The 24,124-nt window shown below is 30.7% G+C and overlaps 1 protein-coding gene across 1 annotated transcript in view; it reads left to right on the forward strand.

The window, feature by feature from the left end:
• Nucleotides 1-24,124, forward strand: part of LOC129905254 (locomotion-related protein Hikaru genki-like) — a 508,020-nt gene that overhangs the window by 468,596 nt on the left and 15,300 nt on the right. The window lies entirely within an intron of this gene.

Consider the following 24,124-nt stretch of genomic DNA (forward strand, 5'->3'; position numbering starts at 1 on the left):
AAACATAATAATTGTCAACCAAGCTGTCATTAGCATTAGAGTCCATTAAGGATCTTACTAGTTGGTTTGAATGGGAACTTATTCGTTCCATCTTTTTTAAAAGAAGATCTTGTAACAAAACATGGTTAAATTCAAATATTAGCTTAAACAGTCAAAATTCCAATGGCACTACGTAAATCGATCTGATCAAAGAGGTGGAGGTGTAGCCATTTTAATTAACAAATCAATGCAACATTCTCTCTTCCCCATTGTGGGTACTCGTTACGTAGAGAATGTTGGTGTAGAGATTAAGGTCCGTCAAGCTGGGTACGCCAAAACCGAAATTTCAAATTCTGAGTATGCAGGAATTTGTTGCTACTTTGTTGCTAATTTGTTACCCCTATCTTGAATTTGTTGCTCCTGCCCTTACCCCTTAAATCTGTGGTGTCGCCACAAATTAAAATTCAAAATTTCAAAAATATAAGTATGCAGGAATTTGATCCTATTTTGTTGCTAACTTGTTGTCCCAATCTCGAATTTGTTGCTCCACGCTTTGCCCTTCAAATGCATTAACAGTTTACCCAAAAATGCTAAATCGCTCAAATATTATCGCACAGTCAAAAAAGTGGTATCAATATAAAGAGGTCCTTGAAATCGTTTCAAAAATGTACTTATCAAGCTTTTATTCCAATCCCTTCATGTCCAAAATGCTTTGTGGAGCTTGAATGCATTTGTGGAACATATGTGGATGAAACGAAAAAAACGCAAAAACACGTAATACTCAAAATTAAAAAAAAATAAGTATGCAATAATTTGTTGCTAATCTGGGTACGCCACAAAGCAAATTTGAAAATCTAAGTATGCAGGAATTTGGGGCTATTTTGTTGCTAATTTGTTACACTAATCTCGAACCTGGTGCTCCACGATTTGACCATCAAATCGACTGCAACAGATGCAATATTGTGGAGACTTTTTATCTATACGCTTCTTCAAAAAACTAAAAACGCCAAATTATAAACAGAATTTCTTCCTATTTTAAACATATTTACTATACATGTAGGTAACTTCTTCAATATCCTAGAAAAACCCTTAGACATCTTTTGAAAATACCCCCAATTTTATATTCCATCGCCTCATTTAAACTTTAAATTTACTTCTATAGCCCTAGATTGGAGAGATGCATTTCATTTACTACCACACTAACGACCTTAGACCTCAACTCAATATGTACCTACTATTCATCCAATCAGATTATTGCGATTTGCAACTTATTTTTATATTAAAAAAATAAACCAAATACCTACATAAAAATGTGTACCAGGGTTCGAACTTTACTTCGATCGAAGTAGATTTACTTCGATTTTGGGCAAAAAATAAAATCTACTTCCCTACTTCTCTTTTTCAGGATCTACTTCTATTTCTTAATTGAAAAATATTTTTCAAGTAATAAATTTAGAGAAAGGGATTTAACTTCAATTTTAAATCTGGTCAAGGCATTGAGAAATAAAGCTCAACTGTCAACTGATATCTCAAAAGATGAATGGATTCTTCGAATTCAAGATAGAAATAAAGTTTGTCAAAGTCATTTTGACTGATTTTGAAGAATTCCGGATCAAAAATTTGTTAGATTATGCTGAATTAACCGTTTTACCAAAGACCATATAACAAGTAAAGATGTCGCACGTAGAACAAATCACTGTGCTTGAAAATTTCTACCATCAGATTTTACCCATAGGTCCAAAACATGTATCCAAGAATTAAATTGTTGAGAAACATTTTAAAAATTTTCAATGAGTGTGTAGAAAAGAGAGGGTTGATTTTTATAGATGAATTTATTTAATGGGAGAGAGCGAGATGGTAGTTAAATGTTGATACGAATAAGGAAAAGAAAAAAAAATACATACAATTGTCTACGAGAATGTATGAATTATTTTTTTTTCTTAAATTAGGTATTCAGGAAACTGATAACGACACATTATTCAAAATAATAATTTCAATAAGAACAATTTTATATGTGACAAGAGTATAAGAGCTAAATTGAGTGAAAATGAATTTCAACCTTCAAATTGTCAATAGGTCCAAATCCAAATCATAATAAAGCAGAAATCCTTCGCAACATCAAAATGAGTTCTTATCATGAGTGGGAAAGAGAGAGTTATTTTTAATACATTTGTTAAATGCGAAGGACCGAGATGTAAGTTGAATAGAAGCAAATGAAAACAAAAAAGATCGTTTTGTGATGGAAGCAGGTAGGTATAGCGAATAGATTTTTTTTTCACAACTGGATTGCTTCACACAAGCAGGGCGACGAGAGGGCTGTTTAAAAAAGGGATGTAAGAAAAGAAAGAAAAAAAAAGAGTTTTGTAAGTGAATAGTATAGGTGGGGTGGGTAAGTATATATTTAAGCAGGTTGATTGTTTTTTTTTTTTTTTTGAGTAGGTAGGTATATTTTTTCTTATAAAACTTTCGAGGGCAAATAGATATTTATTTTAATGTGTGTACGTAGGTGTACGATTTAGGTATTTTGTTCCGTTTCTGTAAAAAAAAAACAATCAACCTGCTTAAATATATACTTACCCACCCCACCTATACTATTCACTTACAAAACTCTTTTTTTCTTTCTTTTCTTACATCCCTTTTTTAAACAGCCCTCTCGTCGCCCTGCTTGTGTGAAGCAATCCAGTTGTGAAAAAAAATCTATTCGCTATACCTACCACCTGCTCCCATCAAAAAACGATCTTTTTTGTTTTCATTTGCTTCTATTCAACTTACATCTCGGTCCTTCGCATTTAACAAATGTATTAAAAATAACTCTCTCTTTCCCACTCATGATAAGAACTCATTTTGATGTTGCGAAGGATTTCTGCTTTATTATGATTTGGATTTGGACCTATTGACAATTTGAAGGTTGAAATTCATTTTCACTCAATTTAGCTCTTATACTCTTGTCACATATAAAATTGTTCTTATTGAAATTATTATTTTGAATAATGTGTCGTTATCAGTTTCCTGAATACCTAATTTAAGAAAAAAAAAAATAATTCATACATTCTCGTAGACAATTGTATGTATTTTTTTTTCTTTTCCTTATTCGTATCAACATTTAACTACCATCTCGCTCTCTCCCATTAAATAAATTCATCTATAAAAATCAACCCTCTCTTTTCTACACACTCATTGAAAATTTTTAAAATGTTTCTCAACAATTTAATTCTTGGATACATGTTTTGGACCTATGGGTAAAATCTGATGGTAGAAATTTTCAAGCACAGAGATTTGTTCTACGTGCGACATCTTTACTTGTTATATGGTCTTTGAATTTACCCTTAAGCACCGTTACATCTTTTGGAAAAGATCATAATAAAAAAGTAAAGAAAAATAATTTTGTTGAAAAATAATTTTTTTTGAATAAATTTTTGGAAATAAATGTTCTGAAAGTTTAATGTTGAAATCTACTTCCGAAATTTTGGATCTACTTCACTTTTTTTTCAAATTTGCTTCGAAATTTTGAAACTGAAGTCCGAACCCTGATGTGTACCTGTATTACACTAAATAAAAAAAAATCACACATTGATTTTCTATTTTCAAAGAAATAATCGAGTGTGTATGCGTTGATTTTAAATTTGACTCCGCCCCCAACGGTCTGCTTTGATAAAAGTAATACATACTATTACAATTAGTCAGTGGCGTAGATAGGGGGGGGATCAGGGGGATATATCCCCCCCCCCCCCATCGGGATCGATAATTGTGCAGTATAAACAGTCATGAATAAATAAGTTGAAGAAGCGCACTTTGAAAAAAACGATATGGATTTCGAGTTCTTGTTTAGCTTAAAGGTTATAAATATGGTTTACCAACTTTCGTTGCCATTAAGTCGGTGTTTCAAAGAGTGAATTTAGACTAGGTCCAAGCAATGGAGCTCGCTAAAGATTTAAGGGATCAACTAAAAATTAAACGGGCAGAAGACGACTCATTTTCGAAAGTTTTTTGTATATGGGCAAAATTAGCTGAAATCCTTGACATAGGCGTTAAACATAAGAGAATAGTGAAGCGACAAAAGAATCGTTCGAACCCTTCGGTTCAAAGTACAGTAAAGAATATTTTCGTGTTACTGTTTTCAATCTTTATCTCGATTTCTATGTAATGGGCCTTAGAGAAAAATGTACAAACCATGAAAACACACTAGAAGGGTTTCCGGTTCTTTCTAAGGATTCTTCGTCTGAAATAGACAAAGCAGCTAAAAAATTTAATGAAACTGTTGAGTTTTACCAAAAACTAGACCACATAAAATAGAACAAAACCAATAAGATTTCCTTATAGTTTTCATCCAAGAAGGAAATATTATTTAAACAATCGGAATTTCCTAATTGTTTTACCGACTTCCAAAAAGGAGGAGTTAATCAATTCGTCTGTACTTTTTTTTTTGTGTTTGTCACCCCATAACTTTGGACCGAGTGAACCAATTTTGATAATTCTTTTTGTAGGTATTGAAAAGCTGGTGCCTGTTCAGTACTATTAGAAAAACCATAAAACCCAGTTTTGATCCATGGAAGTCGGTTTTGTTTTTTTAATAAAAAACATACGATCATGTACGGGATCACCTATTCCAACTTACTATAGAAATATTGGTCACAATTTTTGTTCTAGTGCCAAGTTGGAAAAAATATGAAATTTTTACAAAAAATTTTGAACGATTTTATACATGAAAATAATAAGAAATCTCTATGGAAAAACCTTATTAATTGTTGATATTAATAAGGTTTCTTCATAAAACAGTTCAATAAGCAAATCTGTTGGTATTTAGGTGCCCCTGGTCATATTTTTCTCTGTGTGAAGAATTAAAAACTCAGAAAAGATATTTGATCAGAAGGAAAAATACTTCCTCTATGAACTCATTGAAAGTGCTCGAAAGCTGCACCGAAAAAAGTTGTCCTGGTATTTATATTTTAATAAAGATATTAGCTACACTGCTGGTTTCTACGTCAACTACCGAAAGAACTTTCTCCAATTTAAAGAGAATAAAAACAATACATTATTAAAACATAAAAAAAAATTTGCGAACTAGGTCTATCCCCCCCCTTAGCAAAAAGCTATCTACGCCACTGCAATTAGTTACTATCTATATACCTATACGCCCTGAAATGTTTTTTCTTTAGTCGGCTTCAGACCTCTAATAAGGTAAGTATGATGTACGTTCTTTAGGGCCAGTTGTACAAATATTTAATCCGTGGTTCAGCAACATTTATCTTCTGAATTCGGTGATAAAATTGATTTTAAGCACTGCACAGTGGGTCCCGCCATAGGTCAAAAATAAAAAAAGTAAATGTCAGTTTTCTTAAATCCAATGATTAAACAACGTTCTACAATCTCCCATCGAACCAAAACCAAAAAAAGTTTGACGGTTATCCCTTTTTCATTTCTTAATAGCCATAATAGCTATATAAAAAAAGGTACAGTTTTCTTATCGCTGCAGTTATAAGGTGTGAACTTGCGATAGTGATAGCGGGTGTTAAAAAATTGTGAACAGTATTAAATTGTTATGGATATTAAACGAGAAGGTTAAGGCCCATTTCACACATCGCCGAGAACCGGATAAACGGTCCGGATACACGGTTGCTATGATACACAATCTTATGGGCGCCTTCACACGTAGAAACCGAAACCGAAACCGTGTACACGGTTCGGCTGCCGAAATGAAACCAAATGCGCTTACTACAACCAGAGACAGAAGAAATATATATTTCTTTTGTCTTTGCTTCAACTTAGCTGCCGTTCTGGTTTCCTTCTCATGTGCTGTAGTCAAGAAAGGGGTTGTTTTGTTTTTTTTTTTTATATTTTGATGTCAGTTCGTATTGTGAGGTAAGATAGGGTTGTTTTGTGTTTTTATATTGTGAGGTAAGGAAGGGGTTGTTTTTTTTTCTGTTTAGGTATATCAACATCAAGTCGAAGTGAAACCTACAAGAAAAATTCTTGTTTCTGCTGCAGCTGCAACCGACCGGCTGCCGGGTGTGTGTGAAAGGATACTCATTTTTTGACAAAACCGTGTATCCGGGCCGGATAGACGGTTCTTGGCGATGTGTGAAATGGGCCTAATACTTCCAAAAAACATAGATTATATTGTTAAATAACATTAAGGCTAATTGTAATGGGGCTCGTTAGCGAAGCAATTTTAATCATTTTTATTTAGCTTAGTTTTCATTAAATTGGAGATTTAGTTGGTTTGCCTTCGAGTGCCCTCTACAATTTTAGTTCTCAAATGAAGAATACTGTCCTATCTACAACAAGTTTAAATGACGTTACACGGAGAAAAAAAAATTACAACGTAAAACTAAAAGAATTCCTTTTGCACTATTATTTTTATAAAAGACTGAACTAGAGGGTAAGGGTAAGGTGCTCGACTGACAGTCAGGTTCCATTTCCGGCATTAACAATTTTTTTTTTAAACAAAAAAAAAAAAAATTTTTAACTTTTTTTATTTTTCTTCAATATAACGAAAAATTTTAAAAACTGACTTGATGCATTTTTTTGCAATAATAAATCATATAAAATGATAATACAGGCGTTTCATTAAAAAAAAAATGGTCATTATATTTTTGACCGCACTTAGTATGGGAGGGTACCCACTGTGCACTGGTTCTAGGTCGATATAGGTTGAAATCCATCCGCCGAAATCGGCGAGTTAAATTCCTGATCCGAGACTAAACCACGTTTGTACAACTGGCCCTTAGAGTCAAAAATGTTATGAAATAGGGACCTACGTTTATAACGTTATAAACACACATAGGTAGGTAGTTTCGTAGGGTTTTCAGTTGAACTGAATTTAAAATTTCTTATTCTAGAGAAACGAGCAAGTTTTTTTTTTATATTTTGGGTCTGGTATTGATGTGATGAACAACGCTGCATGTTTTTAGGGAAAAACTTTAAATTCTAATTAACTGTAGACCCGCTTACTGTAGGTTTTCTAAATAAAATTAAAACTCTTAGAAAGGTAGGTACGGCATTTAAGTGAAACGTCTATTTTTTTAACTTTAAGTTTTTGTTTTACATTATGTAAAGAAATGAAACAAAATTATTTGTTCATTTATGTTAAAACGTGAAGAAGAATTATTATTGCTTTTTGTTTAAATTTGTAGACCGAGAGACAACAGCAAAATTTTGCTGTGAACGAATAAACAAAATTCACCATAGTTATATTAGTACTAGAGTGCTATTTTCAGAGTCGGCCAATATTTTTTTTGTCGGCGGGTGTTGAACCGTCGTTTTTTTTAGATAGGCATCATAGGGAGAAAAATTAAGATTGTTGATCAGCAAAATGATATTGGATTAATATAAAAGGATATAATACAAAAATGTCTCTATAAAAACGGACTTTATCATGCATATTAAATCAAGGAGCATAGTATACAGATAAAAAAGGCATTTAAAAAAAATTGTTACACTCATAAAACTTGGCAAAAAGTTTGCTTTAGGGATAAGAATCAGTCTAAAAAAAGTCCATAAAAAAAGTTGGGTGGAAGGGTGTTTTTTCGGGGACAAAAGGGAGGGAGTGAAGGAGAAAACAGACCACATAGAATTAAGCGGATTGCACCTTAATTTAGGCGGATTTCTGCATGGTTTTTTGCTAAGATGAATACGTGCATTTTCCCAACCCGGACCTATCGCAAAATTTAAAAAAAACTAGGTATGAAAAAGTTTTGTACAAGTTTTGTACAGTTTTGTACAGCCAAATTCGAGTTTTGTACAAGCTTAATTAAATAATTAGAGCTGATTTTAGTTTACACTGGGTACATATGTACCTAACCAGCTATATCCAAAACTAACAAAATTTAAATGCAAATTCCATCTAAGAGTTATGTACAATTTTGTACAGATAAAATGGTACATCTAATTTAATTGCTGATATTAACAAAAATCAATACAAATTGATTCGTTCCTTAATAATAACAAAAATCTACATTAGCCGTGTTTTGTTAGTATAATCAGTATTTTACTGAGTAAACATTTTATGACTTAAACAACAAGAAACGAATTATTTTATTTATTATTAATAATCCCTTATTGTTGAAGGGTCAAAAATGTATAAGTTTAGAAAAAAAATTCTTTGTAGACCAACGAATAAAAAACTTTTATTTATCCTTAGCAATCATTTGTTGTTGTTTCCCGTGTAAAATTGTAATGTTAACTGAGGTAAGTACTGAGTTACCAAAAAAACACGGCTTGTGTGCGTCCTTGAAACCTAATACAATATTACATTCAATTTTCCCAAAGGTATACTACTAATTCAGAACTTATTAATAAATCTCCCAGAGTTATGCAAGGCACTATCCCAAAAGCAAACTTTTTTTCCAAATTTCACGAGTCCAACAGTTTTTTTTTATTTGTTGATTAAATATTATGATGTACTATTTAATAGGTTGGGCCGAAAAACACTTTTTTTCGAATTTCAAATCGCAATAGCGCGGAAAAGTTGCGAATGGTGATGACTAATAAGGGTTTAAAAAATAATCAAAATCAGTTCATATCTTCCGGTCGCGCATCGGCTCTGAAATATGAAAAAATTTTAAAAAAATGGTATTTTTACAAAAAAAAATTTACCACCCTAACATATTATTTTTTGAACATTATAGCTTTAGAAAACTTTCATGTCAGCTTAAGCAGAAAAAAAAATTGGCTCAAATTGGTTAAGGACTTCGGTGGCACATGTGTTTCAAAATTTGTCAAAAATGGCAAAAATCATATTTTTGCGATATTTTTTTTCCTTTTTATAAACTATTTTTAAAATTATTATTTTTACCAAATAAGAATTAAAAATGAAGTTGACACAATCAGTGAAAGCCATGAAGTCGCTGAATATATAAAAATCTTTCGGTCAAGTACGCTTTGGCTATTTATTATTCTCTTTGCCGCACAGTGGTGCCTTTGGTGCTTTTTTGGCATCAAAAATCATTTTCACGGCCATTTCTTGATGAAAAGTCATGAAATTTAGAACACTGAAGTATATAAGTATAAGATATACGAAAAAGCTACCAACTTTTTTTTTACTCAAAATGGTGGTCCCAAAATGGCGATCAGAATAAGCATTTATAGAATCTTCTTTTGCGAAACTGTTTATAAGCTAAAAATTTAGCTAATTGATGAAAAACAGATGTTCGACTTTTGAATTAGGTACAACTGTTAATATTCAATGAAAAAAAATTCAAACATTGTTGAAACAAAGTTCAAAAAGTGTCAAAGTAGTAAACCGCACTTTTGACCTTTTTTTGTGCTGTTTTTTGTTTTCTTTTGAAGTTAGCACAGTTTTTTAATCTTTTCATTTTTTATCTTTCTTAATATCTACTTTTAAACATAGTTGGGAATTATATAAAGCCAAAATAGTCAATTTTTTATGAAAATAAATAAGGAAGATATCAAAAATTGAGCTTTATAAACAAAAAATCAAAAAATAGCACAAAGTAGAGGTCAAAAGTGCGGTTTACTACTTTAACACTTTTTGAACTTTGTTTCAACAATGTTTGAATTTTTTTTCATTGAATATGAACAGTTGTACCTAATTCAAAAGTCGAACATCTGTTTTTCATCAATTAGCTAAATTTTTAGCTTATAAACAGTTTCGCAAAAGAAGATTCTATAAATGCTTATTCTGATCGCCATTTTGGGACCACCATTTTGAGTAAAAAAAAAGTTGGTAGCTTTTTCGTATATCTTATACTTATATACTTCAGTGTTCTAAATTTCATGACTTTTCATCAAGAAATGGCCGTGAAAATGATTTTTGATGCCAAAAAAGCACCAAAGGCACCACTGTGCGGCAAAGAGAATAATAAATAGCCAAAGCGTACTTGACCGAAAGATTTTTATATATTCAGCGACTTAATGGCTTTCACTGATTGTGTCAACTTCATTTTTAATTCTTATTTGGTAAAAATAATAATTTTAAAAATAGTTTATAAAAAGGAAAAAAAATATCGCAAAAATATGATTTTTGCCATTTTTGACAAATTTTGAAACACATGTGCCACCGAAGTCCTTAACCAATTTGAGCCAATTTTTTTTTCTGCTTAATATTTAGCTGACATGAAAGTTTTCTAAAGCTATAATGTTCAAAAAATAATATGTTAGGGTGGTAAATTTTTTTTTGTAAAAATACCATTTTTTAAAAATTTTTTCATATTTCAGAGCCGATGCGCGACCGGAAGATATGAACTGATTTTGATTATTTTTTAAACCCTTATTAGTCATCACCATTCGCCACTTTTCCGCGCTATTGCGATTTGAAATTCGAAAAAAAGTGTTTTTCGGCCCACTCTACTATTTAACCTGTTTGCAACAATATGAACAACACTTTTTCTACTTTGATTCAGAATGAATGCTTTTTATTTTCGTATAAAACTTTTTATACAAATAATTCGCTTACTTTGAGATAGTACAGGAGAATAAAGAACTGAAAGGAATATGATACAATAGTCAGGTATAAATGCAAAATGCTGACTATTGTGAGAATAAAAATAAAATGATATAATAAAACAAATTGAAAAGCTACATATTGCTATTATAGTGCAATTATGCAAATTGCTGGTATATAATATTCTGATGGATTAAAATATACAAATACATTAAACAAAATTATTGACCTGGAGCCTGCATCAAAGTTTTTCATATACAGTTGTGTTCATAATAATAGCAGTGCTCCCCAAATAAAACAAAAAGGCTAATATTTTCAACGTTATAATATTTTTCACAAAACCTCAAATAGCAAATTAAAGTATTTTATTAATATTACCAGAAAAAATTAAAATTGATTTTTTACCGTTGCTTTTGCCACGGATACATCCATTTTAAAAATTTGTGGTTGTTCACAAAAATAGCAGTGTATAGCATTTTACTGCAACTATAAGGCAAAAAGTAAGAAAACTATTAAAAGTTGTATGAAAGTGTGTTAATTATTAAAGATTACCATTAATACTTTGTGGATTATCCATTATTTTAATTACTGGAATGCATCTTCGGGGCATAGAGTCCATTTAAATTTGACACTTCTCGACTGGTATTGAAATCCACGAATCTCGCACTACCTGCCACAAATCTTTCGAATTTTTTGGTTTCACCTCACGGACCTCATCTTTTACATTCCTCCATAAGTTTTCAAAGGGTTTAGGGTCGGGGGATTGTGCGGGCAACTTCCTAGCGCATACCTTTTTCTTCTTAAACCATCATTTTGACGCTTTCGAAGTACGCTTTGGGCCATTATCTTGTCGTATACCCAAACCAAAGGCATATCCTCTTTAGCATAGGGTAACATAACCTCCTCGAGAATTTGTACGTACTCCAGAATACCCTTGATGGGCCCTGATGGGATTAATAGGCCCAACACCGTTGTATGAAAAGCATCAGTTTCGCTCTGACATGCTTCACCGTTTTCACGGTGTATCGTGGATCGTTTGATGCATTTTTTGGTCTTCTCATATACTCCCTTTGGATCCCAAGAGGATCAAAATGATGGTTTAAGAAGAAAAAGGTATGCGCTAGGAAGTTGCCCGCACAATCCCCCGACCCTAAACCCATTGAAAACTTATGGAGGAATGTAAAAGATGAGGTCCGTGAGGTGAAACCAAAAAATTTGAAAGATTTGTGGCAGGTAGTGCGAGATTCGTGGATTTCAATACCAGTCGAGAAGTGTCAAATTTAAATGGACTCTATGCCCCGAAGATGCATTCCAGTAATTAATATAATGGTTAATCCACAAAGTATTAATGGTAATCTTTAATAACACTGTGCTACAAAATAAAAAAAAAAATACACCCGAGAAATGACATAGTGTAGGCTGTTTGTATGGTCGAATAATGCATACAAATATTTTTGTTATATTTTTGGAACCCTCCATTTTTTTTTATTTACAAAAAACCATTTTTACAGACCTTACGATGTAATCTATCAATATTTCAGTCATTTTTCTAACAACTCTCAATATGTTATGAGTTTTTGGAAAGAGGATTTCCAGACCTTTTGAATGATGTATAGAAGTCTATTGTTTAAACAAATTAAGTGTAGGTTTTTATCCCACAAATCTTGAAAAAGTGATTTTTTTCCCAATTTTTTCAACTTTACCCAATTGTTTTTGCAAAATAAAACAAACAAAAAAATAAAGTAAGGTTATATTCTGAAAGAATATACATTTAGGCACAAATTGGCGTATTTTTTTTATTGAATTTGACCAAAACTGCGGAATCTATGCTATTTTTTCGTAAATAGAAAATGTGGCTTTTCATGATGTGAATTGCAAGGTGCACAATAGGGTGTTCGTTATTTTAAAATAATAAGAATTTCTATGCTCATAGGATCTTATATGGTTGGAAATAAACTAAAAAAAATATTCCCCAAGTTTCAAGTCTCTAACTTAATTCTAATTTGTGCCGCCAAGCGGTTGAAGTTTCTTATGGGAATAACATGGGGTTTCTTGGACCTTGTTCCATCAATTTTAAATTCCAGCCAAACCATTCGTTAAAAAAATTTAAAACTTTACAGACTCAAATTTAATAAGTGTAGCTATCATGTGAAAATTTTTCAGATTTTTAATTGTTATAATTTTAGAGATTTAGCTTGGTAAAAAAAGTCATTTTTTCAGACTTTTTCAAAAATCGCTTTTTACACGTTTAATGCCAAAAATTTAAAAAACTTACATTTTTAATTACAAATAGGCATAGCATGTATATTTAAAATGCAAATTCAATTCATAGTTATATAAAAAATTTGTTGTGTATTCATTCTTTAAGTCACATCGATATTCAAAAAACGTGTTCCCGATTTAAGAAAAAGTACTGTAGGAAATAAATAAAAAACTAGTTAATTATAAAACTTTGAATTAAATATAAATTTTAAATATACCTACTACGCTAATTTTTGAATAAAAATGTATGTTTTTTAATTTTTTGACATTAAACGGGTAAAAAGCGATTTTTGAAAAAGTCTGAAAAAATGACTTTATTTACCAAGCTAAATCTCTAAAATTATAATAATTAAAAATCTGAAAAATTTTCACATGATAGCTACACTTATAAAATTTGAGTCTGTAAAGTTTCAAATTTTTTGAACGAATGGTTTGGCTAGAATTTAAAATTGATGGAACAAGGTCCAAGAAACCCCATGTTATTCCCATAAGAAACTTAAACAGCTTGGCGGCACAAATTAGAATTAAGTTAGAGACTTGAAACTTGGGGAATACTTTTTTTAGTTTATTTCCAACCATATAAGATCCTAGGAGCATAGAAATTCTTATTATTTTAAAATAACGAACACCCTATTGTGCACCTTGCAATTCACATCATGAAAAGCCACATTTTATATTTACGAAAAAATAGCATAGATTCCGCAGTTTTGGTCAAATTCAATAAAAAAATACGCCAATTTGTGCCTAAATGTATATTCTTTCAGAATATAACCTTACTTTATTTTTTTGTTTGTTTTATTTTGCGAAAAAAATTGAGTAAAGTTGAAAAAATTGGGAAAAAAATCACTTTTTCAAGATTTGTGGGATAAAAACCTACACTTAATTTGTTTAAACAATAGACTTCTATACATCATTCAAAAGGTCTGGAAATCCTCTTTCCAAAAACATATAACATATTGAGAGTTGTTAGAAAAATGACTGAAATATTGATAGATTACATCGTAAGGTCTGTAAAAATGGTTTTTTGTAAATAAAAAAAAAATGGAGGGTTCCAAAAATATAACAAAAACATTTTTATGCATTATTCGACCATACGAACAGCCTGCACTATGTTATATCTCGGGTGTATTTTCAGTGTCGCACCGTGTAATTAACACACTTTCATACAACTTTTAATAGTTTTTTTACTTTTTGCCTTATAGTTGCAGTAAAATGCTATACACTGCTATTTTTGTGAACAACCACAAATTTTTAAAATGGATGTATCCGTGACAAAAGCAACGGTAAAAAATCAATTTTAATTTTTTCTGGTAATATTAATAAAATACTTTAATTTGCTATTTGAGGTTTTGTGAAAAATATTATAACGTTGAAAATATTAGCCTTTTTGTTTTATTTGGGGAGCACTGCTATTATTATGAACACAACTGTATATACTATTTGAAGAGGTCACAACAAAAATTCCTATAATTGTGTTTTGTAATTTTATATACTATTTTTCTATTTAAAAATATCTTATTTGTAAGAAACCATTAGATAAACTGCCTTGTAAGTCTTCAAATTTGTTTCTCCTAGAAACAAAAGTATAATTTTCTTATAGTTTTTGATGTGCTGAGTTAGAATCCGAAGTCAAAAAATTCTATCACGTCAAGATTTTAATATATTTGCATTAAAGCACCACAAAATCAAGTTTTTTTTAGAAAATCTCAAAAAAAACTACTCTATCTCGAAAACCAGAGCTGACCGAAATTTTTTGAGTTCGGATTCAAAATCAGCACACTAAAGTCCATAAGAAAAGTATACTTTTGTTCTAGGGAGAAAGATACATTAGTTTTTAGAGATCAGTTTCTTTATGGTAAGATATGCCAAACCTACTAAACTTACTTAAATTAAGATATCTCGGAGAAGAAAAGAGATATTGAAAAGATTGAAACTGAATTTGAAAGAATAAAATAAGTTCTTTCATAAACTTTCATTTAACTGAAAAAGATAACAGTATGTCAAAAAATATTTCTTCGAAAACAGCAAAAAAAAAATGGGTTTTTTGAGATTTTCTAACGGGAATATTTAAAAAAACGTCACGTGCTAGGCCAATTCTTACTTCGGCTTCGGAATCAGCATACAAAAATCCTTTAGAAAAGTATAGTTTTAAAGGAGGATTTCCTTGCAGACCAGTGTTATTTGAATCTGCTGTCGGTTTTTTTTTGTACAATTTTATTTGGACTTGCTTTTGTAAAAAAAAAAAAAATTATTTTCAAAACAAAAATCTTAATTTTTTCCATCCTTTTTTTGTATGTTTTCTAGTTGGAAAAACCTTAACAAAATGTTCACTTTTGAATTTTTCACTTATTCTTGTACGTTGTTAATCACTTAACGTTATTTATTTGAAAAAAAAAAAAAACGCAAAATGGTAATTGACTCATGTATCGGCTCCTTGCTTCTTACTACTTCATAGAGGACATCCAATGCAAAACAAACAAACTTTCACATCGAATCAATCTGATTTTTGTTAATATCAGCAATTAATTAAATAAGATGTTCCATTTTATCTGTACAAAACTTCACATAACTCTAAGATGGAATTTGCATTTAAATTTTGTTAGTACAAAACTCGAATTTGGCTGTACAAAACTGTACAAAACTTGTAAAAAACTTTTGCGATAGGTCCGGGCTGGGGAAATCCACGTAAGTCATCTTAGCAAAAAACCATGCAGAAACTCGCTTAAATTAAGGTGCAATCCGCTTAATTCTATGTGGTCTGTTTTCTCCTTCACTCCCTCCCTTTATTGCCCGAAAAAACACCCTTTGCTGATCAAGCAAGATCAAGGAGATAAAGCTATATTGAAAGACTAATCCATATAAATACTTCAACAATACCAATTTTCAACAATCTTAATTTTTCTCCTTATGATGCCTATCTAAAAAAAAGACTGTTCAACACCCGTCGACAAAAAAAGAAACTGGCCGACTAGTGTTTCTGAAATCAGCACTCTAGTGCGAATATAACTATGGTGAATTTTGTTTATTCGTCCACAGCAAAATTTTGCTGTTGTCTCTCGGTCTACAAATTTAAACAAAAAGCAATAATAGGTGTGTTTTTTATTACAACCGGTCTTAACTGGACAAAAAAAACGCAGTCTGGGCTAAGCAATTTACATGTTAAATACAACAACACCTTAGCCCCTTGGGCTTAGTTGTTTAGCCCGGAGATTTCTCTGGGCTTAACTTTTTGAAGAGTTTTAAATCTGTGCTACCAAACTAATTTTTTCATAAATTGTTTAGAATTTGTTTAAAAACGTGAAAACTAACGTTTGGAAGGACAAAATGTATTAAAATAGTTTTGCTAGCATACATTTTTGTATCTCTTTGTAAAACATACATGAAAAATACAAGAAAATGACGAAAACGAAAAATATGACAACTCTAAATTTTTGTTGTGTCTGCTGTTTTCGGAACATTCAATATACAGTGCTGCCAAGATTTCAGGTTAAGCCCCGAGGCGTTTTTTTTGTCCAGTTAAGACCGGTGGTAATAAAAAACACACCTAATAACACGGTGTTACACTCAAAATATACGCGGGCGGAGACCTATCAGGTTTTGTAGAGCTAGTCGCACTGAATACGAAACGGTATTTGAAAATCCCCTTACACCCCCAAAATCTGGAGTTACGGGCAAAAAACGGTTTTTTGGACCTTCACCCATTGAAAAAATTCTAGCTTCGACAATTTTTTACCCATTTTCGATTTTTTTACAGTTTCTGATAGAAGATAAATATACCTTTTTAACAATGTATAAAACATATAACTCGGTTTAACCACTTAGAATCTATAAGATGTCAAAGTTCAAAAATTAAATTTTTTTTGTCATTTGCCCAACCTCGGCATCAATTTAAAGTATATGTTTTCAAAACAACATGCTATTTAAAAAATATATTCTAAAACTATATCTATTTCCCAATTGATCGAAGTATTTTTTATGAAAATCACTTCAAAATTGGCTTAGAAAAAAAAATTTTTCGATTTCAACCCAGATACAGAAATTCGAACTTTTAGGTATAGAACAAAAATGTTGTTTCGGCACGTAGTAGGATGACTTGGGCGCCAGGATTTGATGAAAGGTTTTTGTAGAGGAGCTCAATACAAACATTTGTTTCTTCAGGAGGGGGGTCTATCTCCCCCCGTTTAGGTGGGAGATGCATTTTTCTAAAAAAAAAATTATCAAAATAAAAAAAAATTATTAAAAAACAACGGCAACACTTACAGTAATAAATGATACCATTTCCAAAAGGCAAAATTGAGCATTTGATTCTAATTTTTAAATCAATATAATATTACCAATAGTTTTTGAAATAATCGATTTCAAAGTTAAAACTAGGGGAAAAAAAAATGTTTAAAACTCATTTTATATACTATTTTTGTCCAGACTGTGAATTTTAGTAAATAAATTACTTAGACAGAAAACTGCCTCAATTAATTCCTTATCGAACAGTGAAAACTATATGTTTCTATGTCTTCTAGTTTTTGGGAAAATTGAAAAATTATTTTATCAGATTTTTCTTCTTTCAAAATATTTTTTGTTTTTATTTTTCAATTTTCTCAAAAACTAGAAGACATAGAAACATATAGTTATCACTGTTCGATAAGGAATTAATTGAGGCAGTTTTCTGTCTAAGTAATTTATTTACTTAAATTCACAGTCTGGACAAAAATAGTATAAAATGAGTTTTAAAAATTTTTTTCTCCCCGAAAATGGGTAAAAAATTGTCGAAGCTAGAATTTTTTCAATGGGTGAAGGTCCAAAAAACCGTTTTTTGCCCGTAACTCCAGATTTTGGGGGTGTAAGGGGATTTTCAAATACCGTTTCGTATTCAGTGCGACTAGCTCTACAAAACCTGATAGGTCTCCGCCCGCGTATATTTTGAGTGTTACACCGTGTTATTATTGCTTTTTGTTTAAATTTGTAGACCGAGAGACAACAGCAAAATTTTGCTGTGGACGAATAAACAAAATTCACCATAGTTATATTCGCGCTAGAGTGCCGATTTCAGAAACACTAGTCGGCCAGTTTTTTTTTGTCGACGGGTGTTGAATCGTCTTTTTTTTTAGATAGGCATCATAGGGAGAAAAATTAAGATTGTTGAAAATTGGTATTGTTGTGGTATTTATATGGATTAGTCTTTCAATATAGATTTATCTCCTTGATCTTGCTTGATCAGCAAAGGGTGTTTTTTCGGGCAATAAAGGGAGGGAGTGAAGGAGAAAACAGACCACATAGAATTAAGCGGATTGCACCTTAATTTAAGCGAGTTTCTGCATGGTTTTTTGCTAAAATGACTTACGTGGATTTCCCCAGCCCAGACATATCGCAAAAGTTTTTTACAAGTTTTGTACAGCCAAATTCGAGTTTTGTACAAGCTTAATTAAATAATTAGAACTGATTTTAGTTTACACTGGGTACATATGTACCTAACCAGCTATATCCAAAACTAACAAAATTGCAAATTCCATCTAAGAGTTATGTACAGTTTTGTACAGATAAAATGGAACATCTTATTTAATTAATTGCTGATATTAACAAAAATCAGATTGATTCGATGTGAAAGTTTGTTTGTTTTGCATTTGATGTCCTCTATGAAGTAGTAAGAAACAAGGAGCCGATACATGAGTCAATTACTACTTTGCGTTTTTTTTTTTTTCAAATAAATAACGTTAAGTGATTAACAACGTACAAGAATAAGTAAAAATTCAAAAGTGAACATTTTGGGAAGGTTTTTCCAACTGGAAAACATACAAAATAAATTGCACGACTGGGGTCGCACGTACTTGCTCTTATGCTTAAAGTAACTATAATGTTAAAGCTTTTTATTCAAGAAAGTTAAAATTTGATATTTTGAAGAAATTTCATAAGTAGTATAAAAAAAATAAATCTGTTTTTATAATTAATTAAACTCCATTTTAAATTATCTTAAAAAAAAAAAACAAATATGCCATTTTATTTCTTGTATAAAAAGGTATTTTTAGAAAAAAATTTTCGAAAATTGTAGGAGCCGTTTTTTAAAAAAATAATTTTTTATGTATAAAATTTTTTTAACATTTTTCAAAAAAAAAATTGGTATGCCATTTTGATAATTAATTTACACATAAAAACTAAATTTCAAAATTTTTCATTGATCCGTTTTCAAAAAATTGATTTTTCAAAAAAAAAAATTTGAAATATTTTTTAAAAATCCAAAAATGCGTTTTTTGAAAATTTTCTAAATTCTTAATATTATCTAATATTATTATTAATATTATTATTATATTATATTCAGAAACGAAAAAAACCGTTCTATGACAGGTACCATTAATAACTGTACAAAAAATATTTTTTTTATTTTAAAAGTTGGCTCTTATGTGTAGTACTACACACAAAAATTTAAATCAAAATCGTTAGAGCCGTTTTTGAAAAAAATTAACTTTTCTATTTCCGTTATATGGCAAGTACCGTTAGTTTTGGTCATAAAAAAAAAATTTCAATTTCCCCTCTAGGGAATCACCAAAAACTGCTAACTACCAAGTTTGAAGAAAATCACTTCACTCGTTTAGGCTGCAGCTCCAGATAGAGACAGACACACAGACAGACAGACAGACAGACAGACAGACAGACAGAATTGCCGGACCCACTTTTTTGGCATTCTCCATCATCGTAAAGTAATGTAAAATTGTTATCTCGAGTTCGATTTTTTTTACGAATCCTAAACTTGCCCTATAGTACCTATATCGCAAGTAAAAAAGGATGGAAAAAATTAAGATTTTTGTTTTGAAAATAATTTTTTTTTTTTAACAAAAGCAAGTCCTAATAAAATTGTACAAAAAAACACCGACAGCAGATTCAAATAACACTGGTCTGCAAGGAACTCCTCCTTTAAAACTATACTTTTCTAAAGGATTTTTGTATGCTGATTCCGAATCCGAAGTAAGAATTGACCTAGCACGTGACGTTTTTTTAAATATTCCCGTTAGAAAATCTCAAAAAACCCATTTTTTTTTTGCTGTTTTCGAAGAAATATTTTTTGGCATAATGTTATCTTTTTCAGTAAAAATTGTAACGGTTTATGAAAAAACTTATTTTTTTCTTTCAAATTCAGTTTCAATCTTTTCAATATCTCTTTTCTTCTCCGAGATATCTTAATTTAAGTAAGTTTAGTAGGTTTGGCATATTTTACCATAAAGAAACTGATCTCTAAAAACTAATGTATCTTTCTCCCTAGAACAAAAGTATACTTTTCTTATGGACTTTAGTGTGCTGATTTTGAATCCGAACTCAAAAAATTTCGGTCAGCTCTGGTTTTCGAGATAGAGTAGTTTTTTTTGAGATTTTCTAAAAAAAAACTTGATTTTGTGGTGCTTTAATGCAAATATATTAAAATCTTGACGTGATAGAATTTTTTGACTTCGGATTCTAACTCAGCACATCAAAAACTATAAGAAAATTATACTTTTGTTTCTAGGAGAAACAAATTTGAAGATTTACAAGGCAGTTTATCTAATGGTTTCTTACAAATAAGATATTTTTAAATAGAAAAATAGTATATAAAATTACAAAACACATAATTTTGTTTAACGTATTTGTATATTTTAATCCATCAGAATATTATATACCAGCAATTTGCATAATTGAACTATAATAGCAATATGTAGCTTTTCAATTTGTTTTATTATATCATTTTATTTTTATTCTCACAATAGTCAGCATTTTGCTTTTATACCTGACTATTGTATCATATTCCTTTCAGTTCTTTATTCTCCTGTACTATCTTAAAGTAAGCGAATTATTTTTATAAATAGTTTTGTACGAAAATAAAAAGCATTCATTCTGAATCAAAGTAGAAAAAGTGTTGTTCATATTGTTGCAAACAGGTTAAATAGTATATCATAATATATAATCAACAAATAAAAAAAAACTGTTGGACTCGTGAAATTTGGCAAAAAGTTTGCTTTTGGGATAGTGCCTTGCATACCTCTGGGAGATTTATTAATAAGTTCTGAATTAGTAGTATACCTTTGGGAAAATTGAATGTAATATTGTAATTAGGTTTCAAGGACGCACACAAGCCGTGTTTTTTTGGTAACTCAGTACTTAGCTCAGTTTACATTACAATTTTACACGGGAAACAACAACAAATGATTGCTAAGGATAAATAAAAGTTTTTTATTCGTTGGTCTACAAAGAATTTTTTTTCTAAACTTATACATTTTTGACCCTTCAACAATAAAGGATTATTAATAATAAATAAAATAATTCGTTTCTTGTTGTTTAAGTCATAAAATGTTTACTCAGTAAAATACTGATTATACTAACAAAACACGGCTAATGTAGATTTTTGTTATTATTAAAGAACGAATCAATTTGTATTGATTTTTGTTAATATCAGCAATTAAATTAGATGTACCATTTTATCTGTACAAAACTCTTAGATGGAATTTGCATTTAAATTTTGTTAGTTTTGGATATAGCTGGTTAGGTACATATGTACCCAGTGTAAACTAAAATCAGCTCTAATTATTTAATTAAGCTTGTACAAAACTCGAATTTGGCAGTACAAAACTGTACAAAACTTTTACAAAACTTTTGCATACCTAGTTTTTTTTTAATTTTGCGATAGGTCCGTGTTGGGGAAATGCACGTATTCATCTTAGCAAAAAACCATACAGAAATCCGCTTAAATTAAGGTGCAATCCGCTTAATTCTATGTGGTCTGTTTTCTCCTTCACTATCTCCCTTTTGTCCCCGAAAAAAACACCCTTCCACCCAACTTTTTTTAGACTGATTCTTATCCCTAAAGCAAACTTTTTGCCAAGTTTTATGAGTGTAACAATTTTTTTTAAATGCCTTTTTTATCTGTATACTATGCTCCTTGATTTAATATGCATGATAAAGTCCGTTTTTATAGAGACATTTTTGTATTATATCTTTTTATATTAATCCAATATCATTTTGCTGATCAACAATCTTAATTTTTCTCCCTATGATGCCTATCTAAAAAAAACGACAGTTCAACACCCGCCGACAAAAAAAATATTGGCCGACTCTGAAAATAGCACTCTAGTACTAATATAACTACGGTGAATTTTGTTTATTCGTCCACAGCAAAATTTTGCTGTTGTCTCTCGGTCTACAAATTTAAACAAAAAGCAATAATAATTGCTTCTGCACGTTTTAACATAAATGAACAAATAATTTTGATTCATTTCTTTACATAATGTAAAACAAAAACTGAAAGTTAAAAAAATAGACGTTTCACTTAAATGCCGTACCTACCTTCCTAAGAGTTTTAATTTTATTTAGAAAAGCTACTGTTGAATTATGTAAATAAACAGTTTGTGATTGACTCTTTGTACATGGTTATACACCTGTTCGAGAGATTATGCACTAAGAAGTTTATGCACCAATTTCCGTAACCTAGAGTCGTTTGTGGTTAGTGTGCGCACTTTTGACTTTGAAGAAGTATTACAAGCAAAATATAGGATGTAGGTACATAAAAAAAGTAAATTGATTATTAGAGATACATGTTTTGACTTCTTTAATTCTATTAAAATATAACTAATATTTATAAAATTAATTATGTTTTTCTAAGAAAACAAAAACAGGTCATATTGCGCACACTTGCCCCTTCGAAGGGGTAAGTGTGCGCAGGGTGTACGGTAAGTGTGCGCAGGTACTTTTGCTTAGAAATCTAGATGAATATCTATTGTTTTTTTCTCAATTTTTAAAGACATTTAAAACCCAAACGAGGGGTGTAAGACTCCCGCTCTCATGCGATTTTCTCATTATTTTAATCCATTCTGTACACTGTGAAATTTTGATGCATTTTGAAGCATTTTATGCAAATATATATATTTTCAGTGGAATCCCATGCATTTGCATGCGCACACTTGCCCCCAAATTTTTGCGTACACTTACCCCAAATGCAGTTTTTTATTGTTTTTGATAAAATATTAATAAATAAATACTAAAAACAATAACATTTCAATTGGAACATAAAGTTTAAATAGAAAGCTCAATAAAAAAAATCAATTGCCTTCACTTTAAGTCAAAGACAGATCACTGTCAGAGTTTGAAAATTGTGAAAAATTTTAAGGAAAGTTAGCTTTTTTTTCTCTTGCTTTTTCTCGAAACATTAAAAACAACAGAAGCATTAATATAACGGACTTCGAAGAAGATCAGGTATCTAATTAATTGTGCATCAGCATAAATTTAAATTTTTACACTGGTTTCGAGAAAATTGCAATGCGCACACTTACCGGCTGCGCACACTTACCACGAACGACTCTATATCATTAGTTTGATCCATGCTTTACTTAAGCTAAGATCTCCTAATATATTTAATCTTAAATATCTAATTATACATAATAATTAATTCTATTACTTAATAAATGAAGTGATCTATTAAAACTAATAGTATCGCCTACGAATTATTTAACATGGTAGCAGAACAAGGTTATTAAATTAAAAATAATTTAAAAAAAAGTTAAAACGTGAAATTAAAAAAAAAGTAAATTACCACGTGTCCAAAAATGAGCTAGTGTTACTATGAGTAGTAAAAATATCGATTTAAATTTGTGAAAGTGCTCGAAATCAAAAATTTTATTGACAGCTCAGAAAACCTAGAAAGAGAAAAAGACGAAATGGCTTCCTATGTTAAAGTAGACGCTGTCGTGCTTCCTATTTTTGATGGGTCCGAATATGTTAGTTGGAAAAGAAGGATATTAAAATTATTGGAGTTCAAAGAATGTAAGGACCAGGCAACACGAGCAAGATTAGAAACAGAAAATGAATGGGCATGGAGTAAAATAGACATAAAAGCTACGAATTATATAAATAGCTCAATATCAAATCGTCAACTAGAATACATCAGTAGTCTGGATATAAGTTTTGAAATAATGAAAAAATTCGACGAAATGTATTCAAAAGAATCTACTGCATTACAAATTAGAAAATGTTAAATTGAGCAATTATGAGAATGTCACATTATTTTTCGATGACTTCGAAAAAGCTTCAAATGCGTTGATAATAGCTAGCGGCAAATTAGATGAGCAAGAGAAGCTGCTCTATATGTTGATCGATGTATTGCAAGAAGGAGCAAGAACGTGTGACTATGTGACTATCGAAGATCATGATGAAAAGCATAGAAAAAGAAAGCCAAAAGACAACAAAATCAGACAGAGATAACACAATGTATTCAATGCAGATATGTGGAGCAAGTGTTATAAATGCGGACTTACTGGACATCTTCAACGATATTGCTAGCAACAAGGTGGTACACAATTCAGAATAGGCAGGGGATATTCAAATTCGAAATCGGGACATCGTGGTGGCTACAGCAGAGGGTATCATCGGGGGAGTTACGGCGGAGGTTTCCATCGAGGTGGCTATGGTAGAAACAACCACCAAGGGCAAGGCACACATGTGTCATCAAACGGCGAAGGTAATGGTAATGAA

Source organism: Episyrphus balteatus, chromosome 1 (genome assembly GCF_945859705.1).
Source record: "Episyrphus balteatus chromosome 1, idEpiBalt1.1, whole genome shotgun sequence".
In the NCBI taxonomy this organism is placed as follows: Eukaryota; Metazoa; Arthropoda; class Insecta; order Diptera; family Syrphidae; genus Episyrphus; species Episyrphus balteatus.